This window comes from Ascidia mentula, chromosome 2 (genome assembly GCF_947561715.1).
Source record: "Ascidia mentula chromosome 2, kaAscMent1.1, whole genome shotgun sequence".
NCBI classification, from domain to species: Eukaryota; Metazoa; Chordata; class Ascidiacea; order Phlebobranchia; family Ascidiidae; genus Ascidia; species Ascidia mentula.
Genome location: NC_138567.1, coordinates 18,947,632 through 18,962,676, shown reverse-complemented (window position 1 = coordinate 18,962,676; position 15,045 = coordinate 18,947,632). Strand labels below are relative to the sequence as shown.

The window sequence follows — 15,045 nt, the reverse complement described above, 5'->3', positions numbered from 1 at the left end:
TGCTAGAAAATTTTGCCGATAGACATCGCGCACTCCAAAAACCCCCGTGCGGTAAATGATAAGCATACAGTGCAGGTGTGTTCGCCCTTTCTTATTGTTTTTTCACTTTCTTTTTTTTTGTAGCGTTTTTTGTTGGACACATTGCTTAACTTACATTTCTTGCCTCCTGATGAAGACTGTTGCGCCGAAACGTTGAGAAACGCAAATAAAGTAAAGTTTTGAATAACGCCCTACAGAAAAAATTGGTGACACCCTTTGACGTGATTTATAGAACTAACTGCAAATATGGGTAATTTCTCGAGACTAAACATTAACGATTGTACGAACCAAAAATACCAAACTGCTTTTTAAGTATGTTGTGTCGAATGCAAAACCGTTTTTATAGTTGTAAGCATACGCCTGATCTTAATGGTTATATCAATTTTGTATTTTAAAACTGCTTTCTACTTTTACAATCTCTGTCTGACGCCATAGCTAGTTAGTTGTATTGCTTGCGTTCGCCAAGTTTTCTTTGTCGCGCAATTGATGCAATAACCTCTTTCTTTGTGCCTCCCTATGTGTGAGCGACTCTTTCCACAAAACACGTCACAATGTGATACCACAGATTTTGGTCTTATAGACCAGCATAGATCTAGGTTTTGTTCTCACCGGGACTTGGTGATTTTCAAATTCGACGCGCGAAAACGACGAATTTACATGGGGCTTTTAAGTCAGCTTAAGTTAAGCTGTCTCGGGCTGACAGGCTGTAAATTCAGACTCTGTACTAAATAAATTATCAATATTTCTAATCTAAGCATGCAGAGAAAAGTTATTGGCAGTTAGTTTACGCAAATGCTTGCTGTAAATTGGTCCTTGATTATAGTGTGAGTTTACTTTGCCAGATATAATAGATGATTTAACTAGAAAGCCTGCTGCAACCCGTATTTTTAATTTCTGATTAAACTAAAAGGCTGCATTTTCCTGGAATGTGTTCACAACAACACCATGGTAAGAGTATTCAAGTGAAAATTTCATGTTTAGTAGTATTAATTATCTCTGTCCTTCTTCACAGGATCCTTTTCAGAAGCTGCCTAATCCCGTAATCCCATGTACAATTGAGTGTCAGAAAAGACTGAATGGAATGTTTCATACCAGCCCAATGTTAATTAATTTGAAACAAATATACAGAAGACGTGATAGTTACATAACATAAACTTGTGTCATGGCATTCTTGTCATATTTTCTTTTTTTTGACGTACAGAAAAGGTTTACATAAGCCTGCTTTTGTATTTTATGGTTGATTGTTGTTCACAAAATCCTTGCATAAATAAGATGCAGTAGCCTAAATATGAATAAACAACCAGTTTGCATTGACTTGTTATATTATAGCACATCCAGCAGCAAATGAAAACAGTTAACACAAGTGCATTCTTCTTTCAAGCAAGTGTCAGCATTCCTGCAATGCATTTGTTTCCTTCAGGTCTCCAAAATGCAACTTAGGTCCTCAAAACGAATGTTGCTTTTTTGTATCTTGATGCTTGTACAATTCATTTAACACTTGCGCAGTATTTATCAAAATTAACTCGAGTAAGCACATCCTTCTCGCCCCTGCAGCATATAGAGCATACTCACGTAGTTGTACTAGAACTAGTTTGCAAACCCTCAACGCACAACCTCATAAACAAATCACCTAATCCTAACTTCTTCGCGGCACTTGTCGCAACTGGGTTTAAGCTGACTTAATCGCTTAAGCTGTCCCGTAAACCACTCTCCGCGTTAGATCGAAGGCCGAGACGGCTTAAGACGCTTGCCTTTTTCTCTTCGCCGAAAACGAGAGAGTCGGATCGGCGAGTCAGCTTCGAAGCCGTCTTAAACCGTCATGTAAACGGGGTTAGTGTTGATGTGGGGTCTTAGACAATGGAAGCCTCACAAGAGAAAAACCGATTCCCGAGCGTAGTGGCGTGACAAAATCACGCAGCTGGTTAAACGGTCAGCCTGGAGGAATAGATGGGAGTCAATCCGGGCGCTGATCTGGTCTTGAACAGGAGGTCGACCTGACGCGTGTTGGACACTTTGATAGTGGCCGACAATGCGTTCCTGTCACGAGAGGTAAAGAGCAAAAGTAGCGAAGTGTAGTCGCCCGCCAGTCGAACGGTGGGCTAAGGAGCGAACAGGGTGTAAGGCTCAACTGACGAGGCTCCATTGCGCGTGAAACGATGTCTCTTCTAATGGACGAGCTGGCTTTACCGCCGACGCTCTTGCGCCTTCTGTCTGGCGTGAACCTTGAACAGGGACATCGGATCTGGCAGCTGTTTAGTAGGAGCACGTTTAGTCGAAGTCGTGATCGGGAGCCGTCGGACTTTCGGCCGCGGAAAGAGGAGTCGATCTTCGTGCACAGGCGCATTGAGAAATCACTGTGATTCTGTAGTCAGGGTTTCGATCTTGTACTTGTCCCTGTTTATTCCATAGCTTACTCCTAGAGAGTAATGCTATTGCATGAGCGATCGGTTGGCGGCCAACCCAACATCAAATGACCGAAAACCTTATCGCCCTAAGTGTAAGTTTACAAACTAAAACAACGCCTTTAATTGACGATCCGTACCTTCATATCCGTCGTTAAAAGCGCTTGCGTATGTTTTATCAAAGGTTTCTGTGTCTAAGTTTGTTTGTGTTTTTTGCAGGTAGAGAAAAAAAACGTTTGCGAAAACAAGAACGTGATAATGAGGGTCTGCGACGCTTTGGAGAACGTGGATATTTTGGTAAAATGGACATTCCAGCGGAACATACCAATTCGAAACGGCTTGCTTTTGGAAAGGCGCACTGTTAGAAAAGACTGATTTTGTCCATTGAAAAATATGTTATAATAACGTATTTTCTGTTATTCCCCTCAGCAAAATGTTGGGTAAAATGAATAGTACCCTCCAAAAAAAATCTTTAGATCTTGGTTAAGAGGTTCAAGAATCTTTGACCATCCAGTTTCTGGCTTTTTCAAATCCACAGTGTAAAAAATAGTGTGAAGAAAAATTCTCTTTAGGCATGAGAAAATATATTCCACCTGTGGCACAATTATGTTAAATTTGCAGCCTAAAGGTGTAATGCACAGTGAATATAAGGTAATACATAAACCAATTTAACAGCAAAAGGGCTATATTCCCACAAACTTACAAACACAGTGATACCTTGCAGCTATCTCAAATAAATATGTTCATGTGTGCTGTGTGTGTGTACAAACACAAATTTCATTACACTTTTAATACAATGAAGAATTTTGAAGCACAGTTCGTAGTTAACATAGGGGATACCTCGGACCAGGTATTTTACGTCACAATTAGGTATTGTTAAGACACTTTTACAAAAGCTTTGTCTCCATCAAACGTTAACGGGAACTTTGGAATTAAATCATGTCTGCTTAAAAAATTATAATCGAAAGAGTCAATTTATCAGTGAAACCAAGATTTTCAATTTGTATGTGTAAGGCTATATATCAGTCACGGTTAATCAAAATGCAGTAATTTTTGGTTGATTGCATATTCATATGTGTATTCTTGGATAGGCCAATGGTGATTTTATGTAACCTTTTAAAATACGGCCATATTTTAATAATTTCTGTGTCGTCACGTGGTCGGGGATACTTCGGACATCATGGCAAGAAATCGCTAGAAGACCACACTTTTTGAGTTTTATGAAAAATTATCAGCTTATAGAAGAGAATATACAGAGGCTGATCGAATTTTGGCAGTAATAAAAACCCCCAAAGATAAAACATCGTTTGTTGACCCGAAAATCTATAATATCCGTGCTGTCAAACGATAAGTGGCCACGCCCCGATTCCTGAAAGCTTACCCAAAGCATGAACGTATGGAAGGGTCGAAACGATAAGTGGCCACGCCCCGATTCCTGAAAGCTTGAATGATATTTTATGCGCTAATGCCCCAATGGTGATATTGCGCCAAGTTTGATTTCAGATATTTGTTAAATAAACAAAAAAACGTCTGTTTAAAACTTGCTGTCCGAGATATCCCTGGTCATGTCGGTACCTGGGTGACATCGGACATTAGAGACCTGTTGAAAAAATTGGCTGAATGAGCATTTTTAATGATCTAAAACGAACCTTTTGTTTTTTGAGCAATGTTTTACTACTTAATGAGGTTCATAATTTAAAAAAAATATGAGCAATTTTCCCAAAACCGTCCGAGCTATCCCCGGTCTCCCCTACTGCAAACTGTGACTGACATGACCCTGCCTAATTCCACTTCTAGGCTATTCGAACAATATAACCTTTCTTGGCATCTGAAATGTATAAATATGAATGTATCTTAAATACACAATTTAAAAAAAAAACATGAGCCATACCACAAGGCAAAGAAGCAACTTGTTACGCTGTGATTGTGTTTCGATAACATGAAAAGGGTTTGCTAGTCCCATTCCGAGACCAAACACATTCTCAATCAAACTTCAGAGTGGCGGTCTGGCGGAGCGGCCAAAATAGTGGCGCGAAAAAAGACCATTTTGCTTAGCGCTGCGACGACGAAGTGAGGGCACTGGCTCACTGCTGCTTGTGGTTTTATTTGTGTTTGGAGGTGCATGCTGTATTAACAAATAATTATTAAGAAATGAACTTATCTGTGGAGGAAACTATGATTGAAACTTAAAGAGTTTTAAATCGAATATCAGTACCTAGCGAGCAATCTGATGGATTTTGTGACCTACTAAAAGGTTCGTGCTTGTCCATGTTTGGTATTTGTCAAGTACATTTTTAACACCATGGTTTGTTTGTAGAAAACTGTGTGGATTCAAGACACTGTTCCACTATCCGAATCTGACACTAGTGTTAGTGTTGCCTCTTCAAATTCCACATCTAGTGACAGTTCAGAAATTTTTGATGATTTATCAGTGGGGCCCAGTACCAAGAGAATTCCCAGCGTATCGTTTTAAATTCAACTATCATGGCCGGGAAACTATACGCACTGGTGTGATAACTGAAACTGGAAAAAGAGACATTACCACAGCGAAAGGTATAAAAATGGCTGAATTTTAGTAATACAAGTAATTCAAAGCAAATATGTGTGACTTTTGCAGACAACCCACACCAGCACTGAGAAAAATGGCGGTGTCAACACTGTTTTTTTTTGTGTCATTTGTCGGTCATTGACCCATTTTTTTAGAAATGACACAAAAAAAACAAAAGCCGTTTCGGACATAATGTCCGAAAGGAAATTGACTGGTAGGTTATTCGAGCGTCTCATCGGTAGGTGAAAATTCCCTTTGTGTTGCCCCGGACGTCGCTTTTGTGATTCTCGACGAATCGTTTTCGAGCGCCCGACGGTCGATAACACCCAGCAGGACGCGGATTTTGCGACTGCTATGCGATAAGAATACGGATACAGTTGCATGGTTTGGTAACAATAGGGATAGTCCTTCCTTTGTTTTTTTTAAATTTGGGCCGATCGGTAGTTCGAGCAGCTCCTCACACAAAAAGTACTATTTTGTGTCAAAAATGAACGCCCGATACAGTTTGCAACATCACTGCATGATCTGACGAGCACTCAGATTCATGTTGCAACATCAGGTTCCTGCAAAATTCCTGATGATCACCGGTCCAATGCTTCAACTTATACGTTTATGGAAGCAATGGATCAGTGCCAAGTCGAACTTGACATAAATGTTATAAAGTCTGCACCATTTTTTTCCATGTAAATTGATGAAACGACTGATGTGTCCCAGCAGAAGACCGCCTTAATATTTGAGAATTACATTACGAAGCAATTCACACTAGAAACTCTTCACTGGGAAGTGGTTCCACTTCAATCTGCAACTGCTACGTCGATTACGAGTTCAATTTTAGAATCTTTTAGCAAGAGAAGCGTGACATTAGACAAGTGCGTGTTGTTCGTTTCCGATGGGGCCAGTACTATGCTGGGATGCAGGAATGGGGTTGCGCAGAAGTTGAAACAACACTGTCCCCTCATGCTTGAGCTTCATTGCGTTCCACATCGAGAAGCTTTGTGCGTCAAAGACGCGTACAGTTCAAATGAACTGGTGACAACGGTAGATGCGCAGTTACGGTCGTTAATTTCGTTTCTGCGCACCAGCAAAAATCTGGCATCCCTGCGCGAATTGGCATAAATACTAAATAGTATTTTACGTCATATTTTATCAACAAAATATTTTTTTTAGGATTTTGTATCTCCTGAACGGGTGCATGACACAAGATGGCTTTACAGACTGGGCGCAGTTAACAAAATTTGGAGAAGCTTGCCAACCATTTGCCAATTTCTGGAAAATTTAAGTCACGATTCCGCAACAATGTACAAACCAAGCCTTTTTTGATGACGTTGGCCGCTATGTGCGATGTACTAGCGGTGACTGGGCGGCTCAACAAATCTTTTCAAAGGTACGAATTGAGTAATATGTCTCCTGTAAGTTCTAAACAAACAATATTGTTTCAGACACGGTCTTCATCCTTTCGACCTTCGAAAAAAAGTTCAAGCCGCTAGAGAGGAACTACAAGCAGCGATGCTGGAGGCCGATGGAACTTAGCAGAAAAAAAAATTCCTATGTGATTAGTAAATCAAATCTGGATCCAAAAAAACCAAAGGCCCCTGGCAGGCTGTCGATCGCACACCGTATCAATAATAATGTATTAAAATCCAAACACAGCGATCTTCAAACAGCTCAGATCGATTTATTTAGAGAAAAATATATTTCGCCTAAAACGGCATCATCAGTTTCTCCATTTACCAAAACTGCCAAAAAGGAAAAACAGAAAGAAAAAAGTCAAGAATCTAACGCAAAAAGGTTACGCAAGCTAAAAATAAATAAAAATTAATAAAAACTATAAAAATATTCAGGTTTCAAGCATTAACTAAAAAATAATAAAAGTATGAATTAACTGCATGTGGTCAGACCTGTCTGTACTACTTTGCTTTCAAAAAACCACTGGCGCTGACACCGAGTGAGCACACAAACATACAGAAGCAACTGAATGTAAAAACAGAACAAAAAAAAATTCCTTTGACAAAATTTGTCAGTGACATTATTTGTAATTTAAACGACCGATTTCCTGAAGAGAGAAGTGATTTTATCTTTGGCCACGCAATTTTCCAGGGAACTCTGATGGCATTATATCATATGGCAATAATAGCATCAGAGCTTTGGCGGCATTTTATAAATTGGAACAAAATGATATCGAATCAGAATGATCAAACTTTAAATTTGAAGTAATGCGCAATTGCCAAACAGAAGATGACCGGCGCAAAGTGCTTAAAATAGCTGCTAAGCGGGATGAAGATTGGCCAAATCTTTCACTAATTGCAAATGTGTTACTTGTTTTTAAACGCAACTGTTGAAAGGGGGTTTAGCCTGTTAACACGTTTAAAAACCCCAATAAGAAACCGTTTGCAGTGTTGCACCGCCGACACACTTATGCGTTTGAGGCTTAACGCTTTAACTACGACAGTGCATATGCGAAAAATTAGCGCGAAACTAATGAGGTATAAACCCGATGCGTAGTATTGTGTTTTTGATATGTTGCGTTTGTTATAAAGAATGCGTTTCCTTATTTCTTTTTGTTATATCAACAAATTAAAAATATTATATCGTAAATGACCAAAATAAATTGAAAATGTCCTAAATTTTTGCTGGCATTTTGGTGAAAAAAAAACCCAGTGTCAACATTTGTGAAAATAAAAAAAAGAATCACTGGGATTAAGTCAGGATCAAGCAATCAGAAAAGTAAATACTGTTTTACTCTCAAATGTAACCAATTGCCATACATTCCCAACAAGCTAAATACACAAGCAAAACAACAAAGAAAATTGACTGAACAGTCAACGTCTTCAAAGCGATCATACAATAATACATCTGGTGTTGCTAACACTAGTGTTATCAAACGAAAAAAAAATGGCTGCATTTTGTGGGATTCAAGAGGAAGACATAAATATATCAAGAGGTATTTCACCAAAGGTGTATACTTCAATTTATTTCTTGGTTTTTAGATGATGGAGGAATTTGTTAAGCCTATGGTACAAAGAAACAAGAAAATGATTGCAAATAAAATGAAACAGACCTGTTGTTTTCGGCATAAATGTATTGTGGACAACAATCCTTCTGCTAAAGATGTATTTGCAGATTGGCCTGCTTTAAAAGTTTATAATGAGGTAAATGTGTTAATTATCTTTTTGTACGCAAATTTTGAACGTATTTCTGTACAAAATGTTTTGGAAACTTTACCATTGGATGATGGTTGTTTACAAGACAACGAAGGTAAAACTCATTTCATCACTGATTTTTAGTTGAGTAGAATTGTAACTGTGATTTTGTCATGAGCTTCAGTTAAAGAGCGTTTGTATTATATATGGTTAGATGGCCCTGCATGTTTAAGTCTAAAAGGAGCATTTCTAATTAAATTACAACACAATTTCAATTACAAATTTGTGCCCTTGTATATATATATGTTGCTGGACTGCAGCTCCTTTGCTGTGCTTTAAAAGGAAACACGAAAAGACAGTACAATCAACATTGTTATCTGGTTGACTTTTTCCGGTAGGTCAAACAGCATAAAAAACGAAAAATTTTGCATTGCAGATCAATACAACAGTTTCGGAAATTGCAAGTGTATTCCTGACCGCTTGCAGCCATTTTTGGCAATCTATGGCACCGCAGCACAACATTGTTTATAGTTCAATCACTCATATTGACCAAAAAGCAAAAGTTTCTGGTGTTCTTATTATTGGTACTCTCAAACAGCAAGTGTTTCTAAAGTTCTTACTGTGATATTATTAGTACTTTCAAACATCAAGTGTTTCTAAAATTCTTACTGTGATATTACTGTTACTCTGATATTATTGGTGCTCTCAAACATCCAAGTGTTTCTAAAATTCTTACTGTGATATTATTGGTGCTCTCAAACAGCAAGTGTTCCTAAAGTTCTTACTGTGATATTATTAGTACTCTCAAACATCAAGTGTTTCAAAAATTCTTACTGTGATATTACTGTTACTCTCATACAGCAAGTGTTCCCAAAGTTCTTGCTGTGATATTATTAGTACTCTCAAACATCAAGTGTTTCTAAAATTCTTACTGTGATATTATTGGTGCTCTCAAACATCCAAGTGTTTCTAAAATTCTTACTGTGATATTATTGGTGCTCTCAAACATCCAAGTGTTTCTAAAATTCTTACTGTGATATTATTGGTGCTCTCAAACAGCAAGTGTTCCTAAAGTTCTTACTGTGATATTATTGGTGCTCTCAAACAGCAAGTGTTCCTAAAGTTCTTACTGCGATCAAACATCAAGTGTTTCTAAAATTCTTACTGTGATATTATTGGTGCTCTCAAACTTCCAAGTGTTTCTAAAATTCTTACTGTGATATTATTGGTGCTCTCAAACAGCAAGTGTTCCTAAAGTTCTTACTGTGATATTATTAGTACTCTCAAACATCAAGTGTTTCAAAAATTCTTACTGTGATATTACTGTTACTCTCATACAGCAAGTGTTCCTAGAGTTCTTGCTGTGATATTATTAGTACTCTCAAACATCAAGTGTTTCTAAAATATATTATTGGTACTCTTTCTAAAATTCTTACTGTGATGTCACTGTGATATTATTAGTACTCTCAAACATCAAGTGTTTCAAAAATTCTTACTGTGATATTACTGTTACTCTCATACAGCAAGTGTTCCTAAAGTTCTTGCCGTGATACTATTGGTACTCTTAAACAGTAAATGTTTCTTAAATTCTAACTGTGACATTATTGGTACCCTCAAACAGCAAGTGTTTCTAAAGTTCTTACTGTGATATTATTGGTGCTCTCAAACATCAAGTGTTTCTAAAATTCTTACTGTGATATTATTGGTACTCTCAAACAGTAAGTGTTTTTAAAATTCTAACTGTGATACTCAGACTCTCATACAACAAGTGTTCCTAAAGTTCTTGTTGTAACTGTGATACTCATACTCTCATACAACAAGTACTCTCAAACAGTTTTAGTGTTTCTGAAATTCTAATTGTGATATTATTGGTGCTCAGACTCTCATACAACAAGTGTTCCTAAAGTTCTTGTTGTTATATTGTTGGTACTCTCAAACAGCAAATGTTTGCAATGTTCTTCATGTAAAAATATTGGTACTCTCTGTATTACCTGTATCATGTTCCAGTTATTCTGTTCTGTCCCATACTTGCCACATACATTTCGTGTTTCATTTTTTGTGGCTGTACCTTCTTTTGCCAATACAATTGTAATTTTTATTCATCTAGTGCTTTACTCAATTGGACATATGTCATTATACCCAATTTGAGGTACCCAAAAATAGTGGTTTGCTTGTTTGGGTAAACATGTTTTTTGCCCAACAAAACAGGGGTTTCTGCACATTGGTACCCAAATCAGGCAAAACCAGTTACTACCCAACAAAATTAGGCATCCACAACGCAACGCAATTTTCGGGGTTTCTGCACCAAAGTGCCAAAACTTTTGGGTCGCCACCACCCAACATAAATAACAGTGTGGATAATGGATTTGTCTTGGTCTTACTGTGCGCATTGTTTTTCGGTAAACAGGTGTACTATCCGTCCCGGGTTTATGCGTCCTCGCTTTTCCACAATGAAGACAGTCAATGTAAGGGAAATTAAACAGTTCCTCGAATTGCTGATTGACCCCAAAAGTTGAAACCTCTGGCGAGCAATCAATTCTGGCATTATTTGCGTTGTACGTGAATTCCACTCAGCGATTACAGAACGGTTATTGTTACAAAGACTGTAGGGTTGCTGTAACTCTGATACAGAGCTCTGTAATTGAATTCAGATTCGAAGTAGGCTGTTGACAGCTTATCATCATCTAGTCAATGATGGAAGGAGTGCTTAACTTCGTTTAGGCATCAAGAGGTTTATTTAGATCGCGAATTCCCTTTTTGGTGTGAGTACTTTTTTGCATATGTGCACATGGACTGTTTTTTTTTTATATTGGCAATGGCAGCACGTATATCTCGTGGATGCTGTTCAACAGTTGATTCACGTCCATTCGTTGGTAGAATAAAAATCTCTTTCCGCCTACGAAACGTTCGTAACTGGTACTCGTGGAAAAACCATTTATTGGCAAACATCCTGGAAAAATCCTCCAATGTCCTATAGATTCGAACATAAGCTTTTCATTGCATGGATGGAAAACGCTGCGTCGATTGATGAGAACAGATTTCAAGCAGATCTTCCAGAAAGTTATCGAGAGTTTGCAATTTTTTTCCTACCCAAAAAGCAACTCCCCAGTACATGGTCTTGAAATCAACCCACAACCTAGCAGCTTCAAAACGCACGAGGAACAGACGATATTACCTTTGTATCGAAGCACTGCAGCAAATTCATTTAATCTGAGAACATGCACAGACACAATAATGACAGCATTGAAATGGGAGTGCAATGTTCCAGGTTATATATCTAAAAATCAAAGATTTTCCCATACAGTTACCAAGAATTCTCCCGTAGGCTTCAATGCCCGTTCAGAAAATTGAAATCCTTAAACATGTATGGGAATCTCTCAGGGGCGGGAAAAAAAATACAAGGTGGATTATGGTTGGATTTTTACACCATTGTGGTGGAAATTTTTGTTCGAACATGGTAAAATCCACCCCTTAGAATAAAACACTTTCTGTGCTAAGGATTAAAGGTGGAATTTTGTTTAATTAAAACTTTGTTGTCGGACAAATGCGTTCAAAGGTGCAAGTATGGTGGACCTAAAAAAACATCTTTGAAATGCAACATAGCAAATAGATTTAACAGAATTTTTGTAACAACACAGTATTAATATTTTCCCATAAAAAAATAAGCATGAAACTGATAATTAACTTAATTCGCGTATGAGGTCTTGGCCCACATTTTTACTGTGACATGGTTATGACCTTTGTTGCTGCTATTTCCAAAACAAACATTTTTTACCACACTAGTGCCACAAAATTAGTCCTCGTCTACTCTTTCATGACATTTTCTTGTAGCGTAAATATTTTATGAGAGGACGAATAACTCACCTAAGCCCAATATTTTCGGTAGCTCACTACCCTGTATGGCGTGACGTGACCACAAACCCTTGATTTTTGCCGTCACTTGACCGCCATTTCCAAGTTCACTACCGATGTGCGATACATCAAAAGAAACCAAAATCAGGTCGCTCTATCCCGAGCCTCCATCGACTCCATTGAATTTCCTTTCGACTTTGATTACTCCGCTTAGGCAACCGCACGGCTGTGACCAATCTCAAGTTGCAAGACATACAGTATGGTATTTCCGAGGAAACCATACTCTGTGATGTCTCTAAAGTTTGTCGCACCCATCTATTCGAGCCACCCGTCAGCTAGTTGCTTCCAAATTCGTGTAGCATGGGATGAAACAACAGGTTGGATTATGGACACGCAACTGCATACAATGTCAAAAATCGAAAATCCAACAACATGTACGTTCGCCCCTCGAAAACTAACCGCCTCCACGGGCTCGTTTTGCTCATGTTAATGTGGACATAGTCGGTCCACTTCCGTCTTCACAGGGCAATACATATTTGTTTACAATGGTCGACCGCTTTACGAGATGGCCGGAAGCTGTGCTTCTTCCTTATGCTACCACGCCAACGTGTGCTAGGGGGCATTTGTTTACCACTGGGTGTCGCGTTTTGGTGTACCTTTGGACATTTCTTCCGACCGTGGTCCACAATTTACGTCTGATTTATGGACATTTTTCAATAGGTTTCTTGGTGTCCAGCTTCATCGCACGACGGCTTATCATGCCCAGTCAAATGGTCTGGTCGAACGTTTCCATCGCCACTTGAAGAGTGCCCTTAAGGCTCGGCTCACAGACAACAATTGGATGGACGCGCTGCTCTGGGATATGCTTGAAATCCGCACCACTCCCAAAGAAGATCTCGGGACATCGTCTGCTGAGCTCGTTTATGGTTCACCGTTGGCTGTGCCAGGCGATTTTATTGGTTCAACACCGACTGAACCGTCCCCGCGTCAACTTTTGCCAGCTTTGAGGTCGGCAAACACCAATGTCGCGTCACGCACATCCGCATGAAAATGTTCCGAAGTCATTGGACACTAGTGCTTATTCTTGCGGACAGACAAACATCGCCCGCCTTTGACACCTCCGTATGAAGGGCCATACCGGGTCATAGCAAGAACACAGAAAACGTTTACACTGGACTTAGGTGGACGCCAACAGACAGTTTCTGTTGACCGTTTAAAACCCGGTCCAAACGGCTCAACTGCCTCGGCCTTGTTTCATCCAACGGGCAACCACCATTATCAACAGACTCTATTCAACGCACGCGTTCTGGTTGCATTACTCGCCCTCCTGCCCGTTTTTGTTTGTAAATTTTGTTGTCCGCTTCTGGCGGGGGGTTATGTAGCGCTCACTTTACCGTATTTTAGCGAAACGGATTTATTGCCTTTTTTCGCCGCGTTCCTCTTGTGCTGCTGTTGCGTAGACTCGTGGAGTCATTCTTAACTTTGCAACGGAATAAAGCTGTGTAACGCTTATATAATAGTTACCCATGATGTTATGCCATTAATTTAAAAATTGAATGTATTTTGGAAAATCATGGAATGTCAAGAACGGTTGTAGCTAAAATTTTGCTTGAATTAAGTGCTGGAAGTCAGATTAAAGAACTCCATACTACAGGTGCACCAGTGGCGATATGACGGCGAAGAAAATATGTTCATGAGATTTAAATTCCTCGAAACGTTTCAAAAAATCACACAGCAATTTTTCAAGTTGTTCTGCAAATTCAGTTTCCTTCTCAGGATGCATTCCATCTCTCAATTTCGGAAAATGGAAAACATTTCCTGTGTGTACATGAGCTTTTCTTGTTCATAAAGCCTTTTGGTTCCACTGGTCCCTCGTCACCATCTACTTTCAAATTGGCCACCGTACTGATTTTTTGCTGACGTTCACGAAAATAAAATGAATTTAATTTGTAAATCTCGCCGTTCGCAAAGGATGTTCGTTGTTTTGTGAGAGAATGAGCTGCTGTTCATCTTAGTCGTGATAACTTAGAACTGACTTTTATCTTAATGTATATATGCATACTTCCTCGACTAACTCAGTCTCTAATAAATGGTAAAGTAACTTTATATCAGGTTTGCAATTGAAATCGGGTCAGCAAACACAAGCGTTAGAACTAACGCGTAACCTTATGTCAAATGAATTATTGAAATAGGATTTCTTAGGATACCCGCAGTCGGAAGGTTCCTGCCCATGTTCCGTCATTACACTGTTAACTAGATGTGATGGATATAAACACAATATATTAACACCTGAAAAATTAACAAAAAAACAAAATGTTTCACTTCCTTTCTCCCTTTAGCTTTGCTGTGTTCGACGTTGGGCACTCCAAACTGGTTTCTTGAACGTCAAGTTTTTGACGATGTCGAATGAATCAAAGCGGTTGAAATCATTCAGGACTGGTTTTTGGCCCTATCACATCCATGCGTCGCCGTATTATGCAATTTGGTGCACTTAATTTTGTTGTCGTGGTTCGATCTTGTTTGATCCCAGTGGGCGTCCCAGTGACAGTTGTCTAAATGGGTGGAGTCCGAATGACTGAATCGATGAAGAAAATCTTATCGCCCGACGCCCCACGTGGTCATGTGTGAAACTAGCCAAATGCCTCGTCATTGCTACAAGGGGAAATACTACGGAGACAACCACTCAGTCCATGAAATTAAAATCCGCATTAAACGGAAACTAGAAAAAACGGAAATCTTCAAACGCTACATAGACGATATAAACTAACCTTCGGACAAATAAATACGACGCAAGAAGGCAGTGCACTGGAGTTTTGCCACATTCTCCACGTCAGTGCTTTTCAACCTTTGGGACCATCCGCACTGGTGCGGATGACAATCGCCCGATAAGTAGGCATTTTAGTCTAAGAATTTTTCATACTTGGTTGCGTACACTCGCTTCAAGAAGCAACGCTAATCCTTCTCCTTAAATCGCGGTAGGTTTCCAATCGTTTAAACTTCGAAACTGTTGTTTTCTTGAGGTACAAAAAGGTGCGCAGATTTACAGAGGCGCGCAGTAATTCCA

General features: G+C 39.1%; 2 pseudogenes; both read left to right on the top strand.

The window, feature by feature from the left end:
* Positions 1-4,592: 4,592 nt before the first annotated feature.
* On the top strand, positions 4,593-5,131 carry LOC145890321 (uncharacterized; annotated as a pseudogene).
* Positions 5,132-7,506: 2,375 nt separating this feature from the next.
* On the top strand, positions 7,507-8,660 carry LOC145890320 (uncharacterized; annotated as a pseudogene).
* The last annotated feature ends 6,385 nt before the right edge of the window (positions 8,661-15,045 follow it).